Source organism: Pleurodeles waltl, chromosome 1_1, assembly GCF_031143425.1.
Source record: "Pleurodeles waltl isolate 20211129_DDA chromosome 1_1, aPleWal1.hap1.20221129, whole genome shotgun sequence".
Taxonomy (NCBI): Eukaryota; Metazoa; Chordata; class Amphibia; order Caudata; family Salamandridae; genus Pleurodeles; species Pleurodeles waltl.
This window is the reverse complement of record NC_090436.1, coordinates 619024904-619040446: the sequence shown is the minus strand read 5'-3', so window position 1 is coordinate 619040446 and position 15543 is coordinate 619024904.

The window sequence follows — 15543 nt, the reverse complement described above, 5'->3', positions numbered from 1 at the left end:
AGAAATATATTAATTGTATGTATTGTGTTCGTTTAACAGTGGACATGTGGCACTTGCAACATTGTTCATGACCACATGAGTTGTAGCCCTTATTTTTATTTTTTATTTTTTGCTTTTCTAACAGTGGACATGCAGAACTTGTGGCACTGTCCCTGTGAATTGTTACTTTTAATGTTTCAAGTTTTGTTGAGAATCCTATAATTATTCTATGAGAGTTCTCCATTTAAACGAGTCCCCCTGATACCCTCAAGTTTCATGGCTTTTGCTTCTGTGCCAGAGTGAGTAGAGACACACATTATGGCCCTCATTTCAACCCTGGCGGTCGGTGTAAAAGCGGCGGTAATACTGCGAACAGGCAGACAGAATTTATTTTTAGTTATGACCATGGCGGTTACCGCCATGCAAAACTGCCACTTTTACACATCGACCACCATGGTGGTAATGACCGCTGGGCTGGAGTCTTCGGTCTCCAGCCCGGCGGCCGTCACTAGACCGCTGGCAGTATCAGGACCCCGCATACCTCCATGGATTTCATGGGTTTTGTACTGCCACAAAATCCATGGTGGTAGGCACGATCAGTGCCATGGAATATGTTCCCTGGCACTGATTGGGGCCTCCCCCTCTCCCCCCCTCACCCCCTCCTCTGAGTCCTCCCCAGCACCCTCGACCCCCCCCTACCACCACCCAAAGGTGGTAGGAATCCCGCCTCCCCACAGAAACACCCCCACACACCCCTACATGCACACTCACACCACTCATACACATACACGCCCACATGCACACAACACCCACCCACCCCCTCCCCTAACAGACAATCACCTTACCTGTTCCGGCGATCCTCTGGGACGGAACAGGATCCATGGGGGCTGCTCCGCCGCCAGCACCCTGTCACCAGAACACCACCACGCCGAATACTTGGACGTGATTCAGTGGGCGGTGTTCTGATGATATGGCGGTGGAGGTGGAGCAGCCTCCACTTCACCGCCAACCGCCAGTATGGCTGCTGGTGGCTCTCTGTCTGAAAAAGGGCGGAGGGCTGCCAGCAATCATGATACGGTTGGCGGAAGACCGCCACCACTGGCAGTCTTCGGCCCGGAGTAACCTCAGCAGTCGGCAGTCTCCGAAAAAGACAGCTGAGGTTGAAATGAGGGCCTATATGCCTTACTGGTACCAATTTGCATTTTAGGGCCCAAAGATTGTTATGTCTAGCAAAGTGCCAGGATGTTAACACACTAAGGAGGATGTTTTCATTTTTTACAGAGGAGAATAATCTCAGTAAAATTTCTGAAATATCAGTGATTCAATATTTAACTCAATTTGCTTAATCACAATCTATTTTAAACGTTTATCATACTCAGGGGCTAAGAGAAAACGTTACCAGTCCTTTAAAGTTACTGTTTTAAGGTGTGTTAGCTCAAAGTGAAAAATGCCTACGATTTCCAGAATACAATGATTTGCTTCATGAAAAACCTGAACTGGAATTTACATTTCCTGGTAACATGGAGCCATCCGGTAACCCTAAGTATTCATGCCTCAACTAGGTCGTGGGCATACTCTCCTGATGAGTCAGCACTCAGGGAACTGTTTGGTGATTCCATTAACACCCAGTCTCAAATTTCTTTAAAAATAATCCTCTCTTTTACAACCATCCAACTCTTTCTTTGTGACTAATTAGACATGACATCTGTGATAAAATGTAGCAGCAAGTTATCCACTCTAATTGACAAACATAAGCGTAGGCTTTTATAGCTATGTTAAAAAGCTGCAGAATAAACAGTCCTGTTTTTTTAAACTGCACATTTCACCCTGCATTTTCAGGTAATTTTTGCACTGCTGGTGATATCAGCCACATTTTAGTTTGTATAATGCAAACAGAGGCTGCAGTCATTATGGGGCTTCTGTTACATAAGGTTACCAGATGACTCCATGTGAAGAAAGACCTGGTGTACCAGCACTGTATTTAAATTTATCAACCTAACACATTCTGAAATTGAATGCGAGGTTCACTTTAGTTGATCAAAATGGAACTAAAAAATCTTAAAGCAATTTTTTTGCACAGTACTATCAAAACAACCAAATTTCTTTAACAAGACATACATTTTGAGAAACTACTAATCCCCAGCCTGAAGCTTCAATACCGCTGGAGGTTGATTCCACTACCAGCTTTGGCCCACCTAACTCAGCCTACCAGTACATTGAGTTAAGGCTGCACCATACATAGCCAAAGGTGAGGACATGCTCTTTAACGTGATTACAACATTTGCACTTGCCAGCTGTGCGTCTATGACCTTTCTGCCACAGGATGGATTAAGTGGAACTTTCCACAAAGTAGTTGAGGATGTTTATCATCAATGAAGGCAAAACGTTAAGAATACCAGCATTTATTTTCTCAATGTATATGTGTGTGTAGACACCAGGGCATAGCTGCTGTTGGGATATCAAAGCCCCTCACACTGGTGATGGATGTGCCCCCCTATTCAATAAGTGTGCCCCCTCCCCATGCCATTTTGGCCAGAGGGACACCATCCGCTGTGACCCAAGGTATATTTTAAGGGGAGGGGCCACATGGCTCTCCTCTCTGAGCCTTTGATGGCCCAAGGAACCCCATCTTCTGGGGCCTGCTCTTTTGTTGTGCCCTGGGGAGCCCAGTTCCGGGAGACAGTAGTTTTGCTGCCCCACCAGCAGGGCCAAGGAAATGTGTGTTTGTCCCATCTGGTGAGAGCATTTTCAAAATCCCAGCCAAATGGGAGCAAACACAATGCTTTAAAAATGCTCCCTTCATCTGGCATCAGACTTGTGATCCGTTTCCCGGCCTGCACAGATGTGGGCAGGGCAATTCAACAAGATATTGCTGCGCACCATGTGGTAATCTGGCTAGAGGTGTGGGGGCCCTCTGGCTCTCCCCTGGCTGCCAATGTGTGCTTGGTGGGTGCGCCAGGTGGGCACTGGGGCACCAACCTATTTAAAATGGGTGCCCCAGGGGGATGGGCTCCCTGGGGCCAAAATAGGCTCAAGGAGAGAAGCTGCCCTTTAAAAAAAAAAAAAAATACAGGCTTGGGATCTGGGGGATATGACTGCTTTAGAAAGGGGGCCACAGGGCCCTCCTCCCAATATTTACTGTTTTGGCCCCAGGGGATGGGGTCCCTAGAGCCTAATAGGGCTTAGGGAAGTGGGGTTGTGTACCCCCTCCAATTGCTTTGTATTTGGCCCCGGGAATTTGGTTCCCGGGACCTAATAAGGCCCGGGGAGGGGAGCTGCAAGCCCTCCTCCCCATAAGATATATATTTTGGCCCCAATAGATTGGGGCTAGAAGGCCATCCCTACACTGCGGACACCAAAGGCTGTGCAAGTTGTGGGGTTGGCCACGGGGAAACCGCCTTTACAATGCAGTAATTAGCAAGCAGTGTCTTTATTACACATTTTACCACACATATGCCTTCATCACACATGGAAAGTGTGTGTGTGTATATGTATGTATATATGTGACTTGCCTTTATCTTCGTCACTGTTTGACGAATCTTCAAGAACATAAAAAAAATAAAAAGTGCCTTGGTGATTCTTGTTGCGCACGGAAAGTTTTGGGGTGATCTGTCAAGCGGAGGTGAAAAAAAGGGGGTTGTCAAAAAATTTGCTTTCCCATGTTAATTCCCATGTTAATTCCCAGAGGACCTTTGGACACAACTACAGCCCGAACCACTGGATAGAATTACACCACATTTGGCAGATAGCTAGATTTCGGTATGCAGATTTTGTCTTTAGCCTTGGTCATGGCCGAAACGCGTTGGAGGGGAGTCTTTTTCTCCACTAATACAATTTGTTTATACTGACAGCACTCTGGAGGAGTCCCGGCTTTTCCTTGAGGATAAGAGCACATTTTTGATAATATTATGGGTGTTCCGGAGTCCAGCTGGGACCGCTGCATTTTGCTTCCACATTCCGGCCTTCATTTTGAAAGATATATATGTGTATATATATAATATATTCATTTAAGTGTTTAGGTTTCAGGTTGGGAAATGGTTTAGGGATGGATAGGCGCATATTGTAGTAGAGGTATTCTAGGATTTAGGGATGGGTAGGGGTATAGGGCGCCAGGGGAATTCTTAGGGTTTAGAGGTGGGTGAAGGTATTTGGTCATTGAGGTATTTTTAACATTTAGGAGTGGGTAAGAGAATCAAGTTGTAAGGGTGTTTTTCAGGGTTTAGGGGTGGGTAAGAGTATTGGGTGGTAGGAGTAATTAAGAAAATGGGGTTTGTAACACATTCCTTAACTATACTTACCTGGTGGTAGAGGCAAATGAGAGGCCATGCGCAGCATGGGGTTGACAGCATGAAATGGGGCTGGCTGCATGCAAGGGGGTAGGCTGCCTCTGGAGGGGCTGGCCACAGGGTCAAAGGCTGTGCAGAGTATACGGTTGGTGCCCTGTGGGGGGTTTGCCACAGGGTCTGGCCACAGATCAGGCCTTGCAGACAGTTTCCAGCCACGCACGGCTGCAGGCCATACACCACGAGGCAGTGGCTTTACATATGATAATAAAATATAATTTAATGTTAAAACACCCTAACAGAGTTACTGGAAAAATCTAAGGTTAAAGTAACAATATAGTTAGGTGTGATAAAAAGATCTGTTTTAATTTTTTTTTAAACTTAAAAATGACCTGAAAAAAACAAATATAAAGTAACGTTTTAAATTAGGTGAATGTCAGTGACAGCATTATTGTTTTGAACTAAAAAAAAACCACAGAAATTCAGTTATATTTAGCTAAGCTAACTATAACTTGCACCCCGCGAACACTGTTTATGACCTCACACATTACATCACTCATTACATGTTCCATGACATCATTTATAACATCTCTGTTTACATCTCAAACGACATCACTGATGACATCATCCAGGCATTCTTTGTACTCATTACTCTATAAACTAGTATGGCATTAGAGGCCTGAAAAAAAGTACAAAATAGCTCATAATAATATGATGCATCATTAATGCCATCACAGATACAAATCCCCTAGGTGTAGCATGCATGTGTTATGTGCAACATTGACCCAATACCAAATATTTCATGACCCAATACCATATATTTCATGGGTAGCCTTGTTCACGTTAACAATCAACCACAGATATATGGGAAGCCTTCCTTGCACACAATGTTCAATATGTATACAACTGTTCAGAAAAGGCCAAGTTCCTCAACGTCTGTTCCAAAATTCATTCCCTACTAGGGACAACTTTTTTCTGTACCAAATCTTTCACAGTCACCAAACCTACAATGAGAAATAAAGTTGATGTGAGTAGAAAAGAGGGAACTGTAAACAGTGTTTACTCTATGAAGAGAATTTGCTCTGTACCTCACTGCTTGCAGACAGTCAAACTCTCATAAGAAATACACCACAGAGTATTAAAATGATCTACTAAGAACACTGTACACTCTATGGAACATGTGTCAAAAAAGAGACTATTAGCTTAAAATAACCAAAGCCTGAAAGTGCTAAAGATCATCTACCTTCAGCCTTCATCCTGTGGTGAAAAATGTACAGATAGACCATCTCTGGACCAAAAGAAACATGTGCATAGGTTAGTACTTGGTGCACACAATCTTCTATGTTATGAAGCAATTGTCATGCTGAAACGATTCTGTCTAACAACTCAAAGCTGCTTACAGTACTTAATATTTACTATGTAGAATCTCTGCCCAGCTGGAAACTTTTCCAACAAGACCACTTTTCACAAAAAGATTTCAAAAACAACAGTAAACAAGAAGAATGTGGGATGGGTGTCCATGTGATGGGTTGGATTCCCAAACATGAATAGCCCTCTCATGAGGGGCTGGAAGCAAACCCTGTGGCGAACCCCATGCTCTGCACGACATAAGGCGGTGCACTATTAAAGGGGGGAAGAGGGCTGGCCACTCTAGGGATTTCAGTGCAGGGTCTGCCAGATGGGAGTAGGCAGGTGGCTCTGCATCCAACCACACATAGTGAAAGGCTATGTTCAGTGGAGCCGTTGGTTGAATATGATTGAAAGCCCCATAAATTCACAGAAACACACAAAGGTTAATGTGGCGTTTTAGTTAGGTATGGTAATAAGATCCTTCTTTATGTTACAAAAACCCTGGAAAGTCTGTGAAAAGGCGAATGGTTAAAGTGACGTTGTAGTTAGATATGGTAATAATATCTTACTTTATTTTACTTTTAAAAAACCTCAGAAATTCACTATAAAACCCCATGTTGAAAGTGATGTTATAGTTAAGTGTCACCAGTTAAAGTTTACTGAGCTAACTATAACCTGTGCCCCCGTCATGCTCTGCTTATGACCTCACACATTACATCACTCATAGCATGGTAAATGTCATCCTTGATTACATCACTCATGAAATCTCAAATGCTATCATTTTATAATATGTTTGATTTATTTTATATTATTTATTCTATATTATTTTTTATGACATTTCGTAAATCTCTGTAATAGATGTATTAATGTTTCTGTGAATTCCATAACTTTAAATGGTGCATTTATTGTTGGATGCTATTTAACATTGCATTGTACAAGAAGATGGTGTCTCGCTTTTTGCTAAGACTCCCACAAGTGTCCCTTCAATCCAACCTTCCAGATATCTATATTTGTTTTAATCTTTTTTCATCTTAATTTCTCAAACACTACTGAATGGAGTTACACCAAATCACAAAAAACACAATCTGAGAACAAAACTTCAGCTTCTTGCCAAATTTGGCATAATACCAATCAGCAGTTTTGCTGTAACCCTTCTTAAAGGAAAGCTCTAAAATGTATGTGAATTTTGCATTTTGGGACCCCCTGTTTTCTTGGCAGCAGCACCATTTTGTAAAGTTTTGTGAGGATTCGTCAAATGGGGCTAAAGTTATTAGCAACACAAAAAATGCTTTTCCGATGGAACAACTGATCTAAATTTAACTACCCATGTACAAAATGAAACAAATAATAACAAGAAACAACAATAACAAAATAAAACCTAAAGTCCTGTGATTGCACCCTAAGCATGAAAACCATATCTCATCATGGGTTCTCTCAAACATTTTCCCTAGGGCCAAAAAGTGGGTTGATGGAAACAGGGTGGGAGGCAGAGGTGGTGTAAGTTGGGCGTAAGGAAAGCGATGCACGTACATGTGGATTGTGAGTTGTTGAGTTTTTTGTAGGGTTTTGTTCCCTGTTACCCTCTACATTAAGCCTTTAGGCCCATATTTATAATTTTTAGTGCTGCATTTGTGTTGTTTTTTTACCCAAAATCGGTGCAAACTTACAAAATACAATTGTAATTGTATTTTGTAAGTTTGCGCCGATTTTGCATCAAAAAATAACGTAAATGCAGCGCTAAAAAAGTATAACTATGGGCCTTAGTTTCTAAAAGACTCAGAGATTTAAATGTGCTGTGTTATTTAGTATCTAAGACCCTGTCACTCTACGGAATCCTGGAAGCCCCTTCTCTGCTTGCTGTTAATACCACATTATGCTTTACATCCCTTATCTGCAAACACTAGGAATGCTCATAAACTGGCTCAATTAATGTGGAGAGGGCTATAAAAGATCCTCACCAAATACCTTTAACAAGGTGTGAAGTTCACCGAGATGGGCAGACACAAACATCCAAATTCCACTGTTGGACATGGTACAGTGGGAAAGTTCCACAAAACAGTGGAATTTCTTCAGTGACAATAGTCCAGGAGTCTCAGCATCGTAAGTCACTCACAACACAGTTATGTATTGAGCAAGATGGAAACTATGGAACCAAAAGACTTGGTCCCAACTACCCCTTGTGACAAATTGTGTGCTCTTGCGCAATCACTCATTCACTTTTTGAACACATTCATCTACTCTTTTTTATACAGAGATAAGAACAACTTAAATCAAACTAAACACTGGTAAGTATGTGATAAGAAAACAGGACTGGAACACATCAATCATTTGATTTTACCTATGGGTGAGAGAACTTACAGTCTCAGAGTGTAAGTAATAAAATATTTTGTAGTGAGAAAGTTATTGGCCTTAAAAAAAGGAGTCCTGTACTGTGGTGGGTGTACTTCTGTTTCACCAAGTTGTTTAATCATGGTCGAATTATGTCCTTGCTATGCCTTTGTTCCCTTTATTTGACATTATGTGGTAGAGGCGGGGGATAAACTAATTGCATGAGCCAGATGTCTGACTCTGGCTCCACTCAAGCTTCTCTTGGACCTTTGCGCCAAAAACAAGCTGAGGCTTCATGTGACTTCTGCTACTACCCACCCTCTAACCTCATACAACAACAATTCAAGACAAAGCAATTAGTTTTGATGTAAAATGAGAGGAGATACCCATCTTGTGGGTGAACTGCAAGTGTGAAAGTAGGAAACCTGGATCACTTCAGACTTTCCCACACGCCCAAATTGTGTGATCCTAGGCAATTGTTTTATTTCACATTGACTCATTTTTCTTCATTATCACACATGAAAGAACCTAAAAATCATATGAGTTCACCATGTGTGCTTACAAAAACATTGATTGTGTTTGATTTAAAAGGTTACAATGTTGTTCATTATGGTGCACATCACAACTGATCGGCCTCTTGGTTCACTAATGGCATTATCGTCGGAGGTGAGGGAGAGCGTAAATGTTTCTAAGTTCATATTAGAAAACTAGCACTTTGAATAATGTCACTCAATGTAGTGATATAATCTAATTAACTAAGGTGAAAACACTTCCAAGTGTTAGAGAAATAAATTTTCTTTATTTTGAAGAGACTTTATCATTTCTTACATGTTTGTTGCTAGATGTCTTAATACACAAAGGTGTTTAAAGTTAAGTGCTGTGGATCACTTCCAGTGCTTCATTTCCTTTACATCAGTTAAGGTAGGGGTAGGGGTACAGGGTGCCAGGGGAATTCTTAGGGTTTAGAGGTGAGTGAAGGTATTTGGTCAGTAAGGTATTTTTAACATTTAGGAGTGAGTAGGGGAATCAAGTGGGAAGGGTGTTTTTTTCAGGGTTTAGGGGTGGGCAAGAGTATTGGGTGGTAGAAGTAATTTAAAAGGGGGGTTTGTAACACATTCCTTAACTATACTTACATAGTGGTAGAGGCAAATGAAAGGCCATGCGCATCATGGGGTTGGCAGCATGCAATGGAGCTGGCTGCATGCAAGTGGGTAGGCTGCCTCTGGAGGGGTTGGCCCAGGGTCAAAGGTTGTGCAGAGCATAGGGTTGGCACCCTGTGGGGTGGTTTGCCACAGTGTCTGGCCACAGATCAGGCCCTGCAGACAGTTTCCAGCCATGCATGGCTAAAGGCCATGCACTACGGGGCATTGCCTTTACATATGATAATAAAATATTATTTTATGTTAAAAACCCTAAAAGAGTTACTGGAAAAACTAAGGTTAAAGTAATGATATGGTTAGGTGTGATAAAAAGATCTGTTTTAATTTTTTTTTAAACTTAGAAATTACCTGAAAAAAACAAAGGTATAGTAACATTTTAAATTAGGTGAATGTCAGTGACAGCATTATTGTTTTGAACTAAAAAAAAAACACAGAAATTCAGTTATATTTAGCTGAGTTAACTATAACTTGCACCCCCGCCATTCACTGCTTATGACCTCACATATTACATCACTCATTACATGTTCTATGACATCATTTATGACATCTCTGTTTACATCTCAAATGAAATCACTGATGGCATCATCCAGGTTTCCTTTGTACACATTACTCTATAAACTAGTATGGCATTAGAGGCCTGAAACAATGTACAAAATAGCTCAGAATAATATGATGCATAATTAATGCCATCACAGATACAAATCCCCTAGGTGTAGCAAGCACGTGGTATGTGCAGCATTGACCCAATACCAAACATTTCATGACCCAATACCATATATTTCACGGGTAGCCTCATTCACATTAACAATCAACCACAGATATATGGGAAGCCCTCCTTGCACACAATGTTCAATATGTATGCAACAGTTCAGAAAAGGCCAAGTTCCTCAACGTCTGTTACAAAATTAATTCCCTACTAGGGGCAACTTTTTTCTGTACCAAATCTTTCACAGTCACCAAACCTACAATGAGAAATAAAGTTGATATGAGTAGAAAAGAAGGTAATGTAAACAGGGTTTACTCTATGAAGAGAATTTACTCTGTACCTCACTGCTTGCAGACAGTGAAACTCTCATAAGAAATACACCACAGAGTATTACAAATAATCTACTAAGAACACTGTACTCTCTATGCACAATTTGTAAAGAAAAAAGAGACTATGGCCCTCATTACAACCGGGGCGGTCGGTGATAAAGCGGCGGTAATACAGCCAACATGCCGGCGGTAAGGAAAATGGAATTTTGACCACGGCTGAAACCGCAAACACATACAGCCACTTTAACACTCCAACATCCACGGTGGTAGCAACAAGCACTGCGGCGGTAACTGCCAACAGTCAGGCGGAAGACAATGTACCGCCCACTGTATTATGACTCACCAACCCGCCACCTTTTCCGGGGCGGTACCAACGCCATCAAAAGCATGGCAGAAACAGTACACAGAAGGGAAACGACTCACCTCTCGACACTCAAGGAAGAACCATGACGCCATGGAGCCTGAACTGCACATATTTCCAATGCTGGTCAACTTCCTCCTACACCAGGAACACGAACGGCGACGAAGACGACCATGGCGAATACCGCACCTAGCACACAAGGGAGGGGGGAGGAAAAAGAGAGTGACACACACACGCAACACCCCCACCCCACTACCGCACACACAAACATCAAATATACACCCCGTAACCCTCAGGAATAACGCAAGGACAACAGGAATTGATTAAAGTGGGTGTAATATTAAAAATGTAGATAAATACGTCCTTAAAGCACTAAACAGTATGTACAATATATACAAATGGAGGGACAATGCCCACTCCAAAATGTCCGTGGCCCACAGGGCCATAACACATAGGCCAAGGCCACACTTGACTCCTGCCTCAATACGGAGTGAACACTGCCGGGGCCTCAGGTCAAAAACACACAGGCACCTCAGGGTGATGGGGAATGGGGGGGCACGTCAGCCAGAAGATGGTACAATGCCACGGCTCCTGGAGGGGGCTACATGCCCTCTGCGATGTCCTGGGGAGTGCAAAGCCACAGTCTCTCTAGTGGGTGGTTTGCCCACAGCTTGGTCCTGGGGAGTGCAAAGCCACAGTCTCTCAAGTAGGTGGTTTTACCACTGCTTGGTCCTGGGGAGTGCAAGGCCACAGTCTCTCAAGTGGGTGGTTTGTCCACTGCTTGGTCCTGGGGAGTGCAAGGCCACAGTCTCTCTAGTGGGTGATTTACCCACTGGTTCTAGAAGGGGGCCTTGTGCCCAGTGTGCTTCATCCTGGCAAGGAGGGGGTGAGTAGATGCCTTCTTCCACTGGTTCTGGAGGGGCTTTGTGTCCAGTGTGCTTCATCCTGGCAAGGAGGGGGTGAATGGATGCCTTCTTCCAATGGGTCTTGAGGGGGCTTTGTGCCCAGTGTGCTTCATCCTGGCAAGGAGGGGGTGAGTGAATGCCTTCTTCCACTGGTTCTGGTTGGGGCTTAGTGCCCTGTGATGCTGATCCTGGATGGTGCAAGGTCACAGTCTCTCACCTGGGTGTCACACCTACAGGTGTTGCAGGGGCCAGGATGCACTACAGCCCATGTAGTCACGACTACACACTGCTCACCAGCAGTGACGGCTGCGCGGTGGATGGCAGTTGCGGGGCTGGCGGTGGTGTTGTCAGTGGTGGGAGAGGCTCCAGCCCTTCCCCTGCAGCCTGAGACGGCTGCCCACTGGGGCTGCTGCTGTTGGCAGTAGTGCTGCTGGCGGAGCAGGTGGCGGTGCTGTCAGTGGTGGGGGGAGGCTTCAGCCCTTCCCCTGCAGCCTTGGATGGCTGCCCACTGGGGCTGTGCTGCTGGCAGTGGTGCTGCTGGTGGTGCAGGTAGTGGTGCTGTCAGTGGTGGGGGAGGCTCCAGCCCTCGGACGGCTGAAGTGCCATGGCTCATGTTGTTTGCCCAGATGCTGCTCGAGCCCCAGGCACCAGATCCATCCTGCCTGCAGCGTCTGTTCCTTTTACATTGGCCTTGGCAGCTGTTGTCCCCTTCCTGCCCTTGGCAGATGGTGGTGCCTCCTTGCTTCTGCCAGCTGGTGTGCCCTTCCTGCCCTTGCTGGCTGGTGGAGCTTCCTTCCCCTTGCTGGCTGGTGGTGCCCCCTTCTCCTTGCTGGCTGGTGTTTCCTTCCTGCCTTTGCTAGCTGTCGGTCCCTTCTTGCCCTTGGTAGACACACTGGCAGTGCTGACAGGTGCCTCCTTGGAGCCTCTCACACATGTAGTAGCTGCAGAAACTACAGTGGCCATGGACTGGGTGGCTGTGGTGCTAGCCTGGGTTCTGCCCACCCTGGCCCGAAGTGAAGGACAGGGGGGGGAGGGGCAGGGAATAGGTCAAGGGTGGTGAGGAAAAGCCTTTTAGGAACACTGGGGCTCGAAGAGGGTGAAGGTTTGGGAGTGGAGGAAGAGGGAGTGGTTGTAGGAGGTGTCTGTCTGCTGTGTTTGGGTGCAGGTGCATGGGATGGATGCTGTTGTGAGGTGGATGGCTGTTGGGTGTCTGAGTGCTTGCGTTTGTGTACTTTGGGAGGAGGGGGCACAGACACAGTGGGAGAGGACACAGGGGACGTGTGCATGGAAGTGGGGGTGGTGACTGCCAGTGAGGGGCGTGTAGTGATAAGCGTGATGGTAATGGAGGTAGTGAATGAGGATGTAGCGCATGCAGGTTTGAGTGGAGATGCTACTGGGAGGGAGATGGACGACAAGGAGGAGGGGGACACAGTGGAGGCACTGGATGTTGGTGTGTCTGGATCTGGATGGTGTTTGTGTGAGTGCCTGTGGGATGATGTGTGGTGCTTGTTTTTTCCTAGGCCACTTCTGTGTGTTGATTTTGGTGCATGCTGGTCTGAAGGTGTGTTTGGGATAGGCTGGGGTTGAGGGGAATGGGACTTGGTAGAGGAAGTTGGAGGTTGGAGGCTAGAGACAAGGACAATGGCTGCCATCAGTGAGTTGGCGAGAGCCTGAAATGATCTCTGTTGGGCCGCCACGCCAGAGTGAATGCCCTCCAGGAATGCATTTGTTTGTTGCAAATGCCCTGCTAGACCCTGGATGGCATTCAGTACGGTTGACTGCCCAACAGAGAGCGATCTCAGGAGGTCAATAGCCTCCTCACTGAGGGCAGCGGGGCTGACTGGGGCAGGGCCTGAGGTGCCTGGGGCAAAGCAGATGCCCACCCTCCTGGGTGAGCGGGCACGGGAAAATCACTGAGGCGCTGCTAGGAGGGCGGTGCTGGTACAGGGGGTGGCTGCTGTACCTGTAGTTGGGGTGGCCACAGAGATGTCTGCCACCGCCAGGGAATTTCCATCGGAGGAGGTGTCGCTGTCAGAACTGTCCCCTCCTTTCTCCGCCGTTGTGCTCCCCTCGCCCTCCGTCCCACTGGTGCCCTCACCGTCAGTGGATTCGGCCTCCAGGCCCATGTGGGATGCAGCACCCTCTGTCGCCTGTGCCTCAGCTCCTCCACAAGATGATGCTAATGCACACAAGGACAGGGCGACAAAACATAAAGGGTGTCAACACCAGGACAGTGCGCGCTCTACTGGCGTCTAGAATGCAAAAACCAAACACTCTCAAGATAATGTAATCTATGCATTGTAATGATATGTTATTGTTTAACCTTTTGCATTGCAGAATTCAATCCAAAAGATTACTTTTTAAGGTATTTATAAATACTGTACATTTGCAATGTATTGCTGCAGGATTTCAGAGTGAGTCAGGGTGTGGTCCCTTTCCAGGGCCTTCTAGAAGCTTTCCCTGCAGCATGCTTGGGTGTGGCTGTGGGCTGGGCCAAAACTCTATAAAAGGGAGTCAGCCCAGCTCCACGTGCTCACTATTCAGAGGTCTCGGTGCAGAGCAGAGCAGCAGCAACTTCCTGAGCTCCTGTTCCGGTGGCCTACCTTGACCTTCCAGGCCTCTGTGCTTCATTCTTCAGTGGTGATTGTTAGTCAGAGTGGTAAGGCGGAGGTTGGGTTGGGCTGGGCCCCCAACCCCATATTCGATGACGCTCTAATTCTTGGGCCTAATTCCAGACATTAACAATGTTTTTGTTCATGCGAGTGTAATTGTGTATTCAAAACTTTCCTGGCATTTTTATTCCCCCTTTCGAATCGGCAAGACGCGCGATTCTATCCTTGAGATTAATTCATGTTATTCATTGTGCGCTACCATTCTTTGACAGTTTCATGGTAGCATTCGAATCGGCAAAGTGTGGAATTCTTTCTTGGTGTGTAATTCTTGATATTCACTGTACGCTACCATTTCTTTGGCAGTTTCATGGTGACATCCGAATCGGCAACATGTGCAAATCTTTTCCTTGAGTGCTTTTCATGTTATTCATTGTGCGCTACCATTTCTGGACAGTTTCATGGTGGCATTCGAATCGGCAACACACGTGATTCCTTCCTTATGTGTGATTCTTGATATTCATTGTACGCTACCATTTCTGAGGCATTTTATTGGTGGCATTTGAATAGGGAAGACACGCAATTCTTATCTTGAGTGCTTTTCATGTTATTCATTGTGCGCTACCATTTCCTGGCATTTTCATGGTAGCTTTCGAATCGGCAACATGCGCGATTCTTTCCCTGTGTGTGATTCTTGAAATTCATTGTACGCTACCATCTACGAGGCATTTTCATGGTGGCATTCGAATCGGCAAGATGCGCGATTCTTTCTTTGTGGTTAATTCATGATATTCATTGTGCGGTACCATTTTTTGGCAGTGTGATGGTGGTGTTCGAATTGGCAAGACACACAATTCTTTCCTTGTGAATAAATAATGTAAATTACTGTGCACTACCATTCTAAGTCAGTTCCTTGGTAGCATTTTCGAATTGATAAGTTGCATGATTTATTCCTTGAATCTACGTTGTGTGATTTTATGGTGCACAGTCCTTTTATGGTGTTCAGTACTCATATGTGCACAATTTACTTTCCAATGTGTTTTTGAGAAGAACACAACAAGACCAGAGTTCTAGATGTAATGCTGTGTGTTACTTATATGTATTCTTAAATGGAGATTCATATGATTGTTTAGAAATTTGCTCATAGTGTTTTTATGATTCTCATGCTAAAGAAAGTACTTGAATCTGAAAGTTCTATTTAACTTTTCTTGTTTCCTTCTCAGGTATTTGGTCATCTAAAGCTTAGTCAGTTTTAGAACTATTCTAGAGTTGTTTTATGTTTTCAGAAATAACAAAGCTTAGAGTTGTAGCATGGTACTGATTTCATGACATGTAATTTTGATGTTTTGTGTTTTAACCTTTTGCCTCCTGCAGGTCTCCTTCCCAGCTGTTCCCTTCCTAATCCCTTTTTCCCCACTTGGACTCTGTGATAAAACTAATCAGAGTATTGGAGCTGTCTTGTGGTGGAAGTGTTGGGAGCATGCACAGACCCCGAGGATCTGGTGATTCTGACAAAGGGTGGGGAAGAGACAG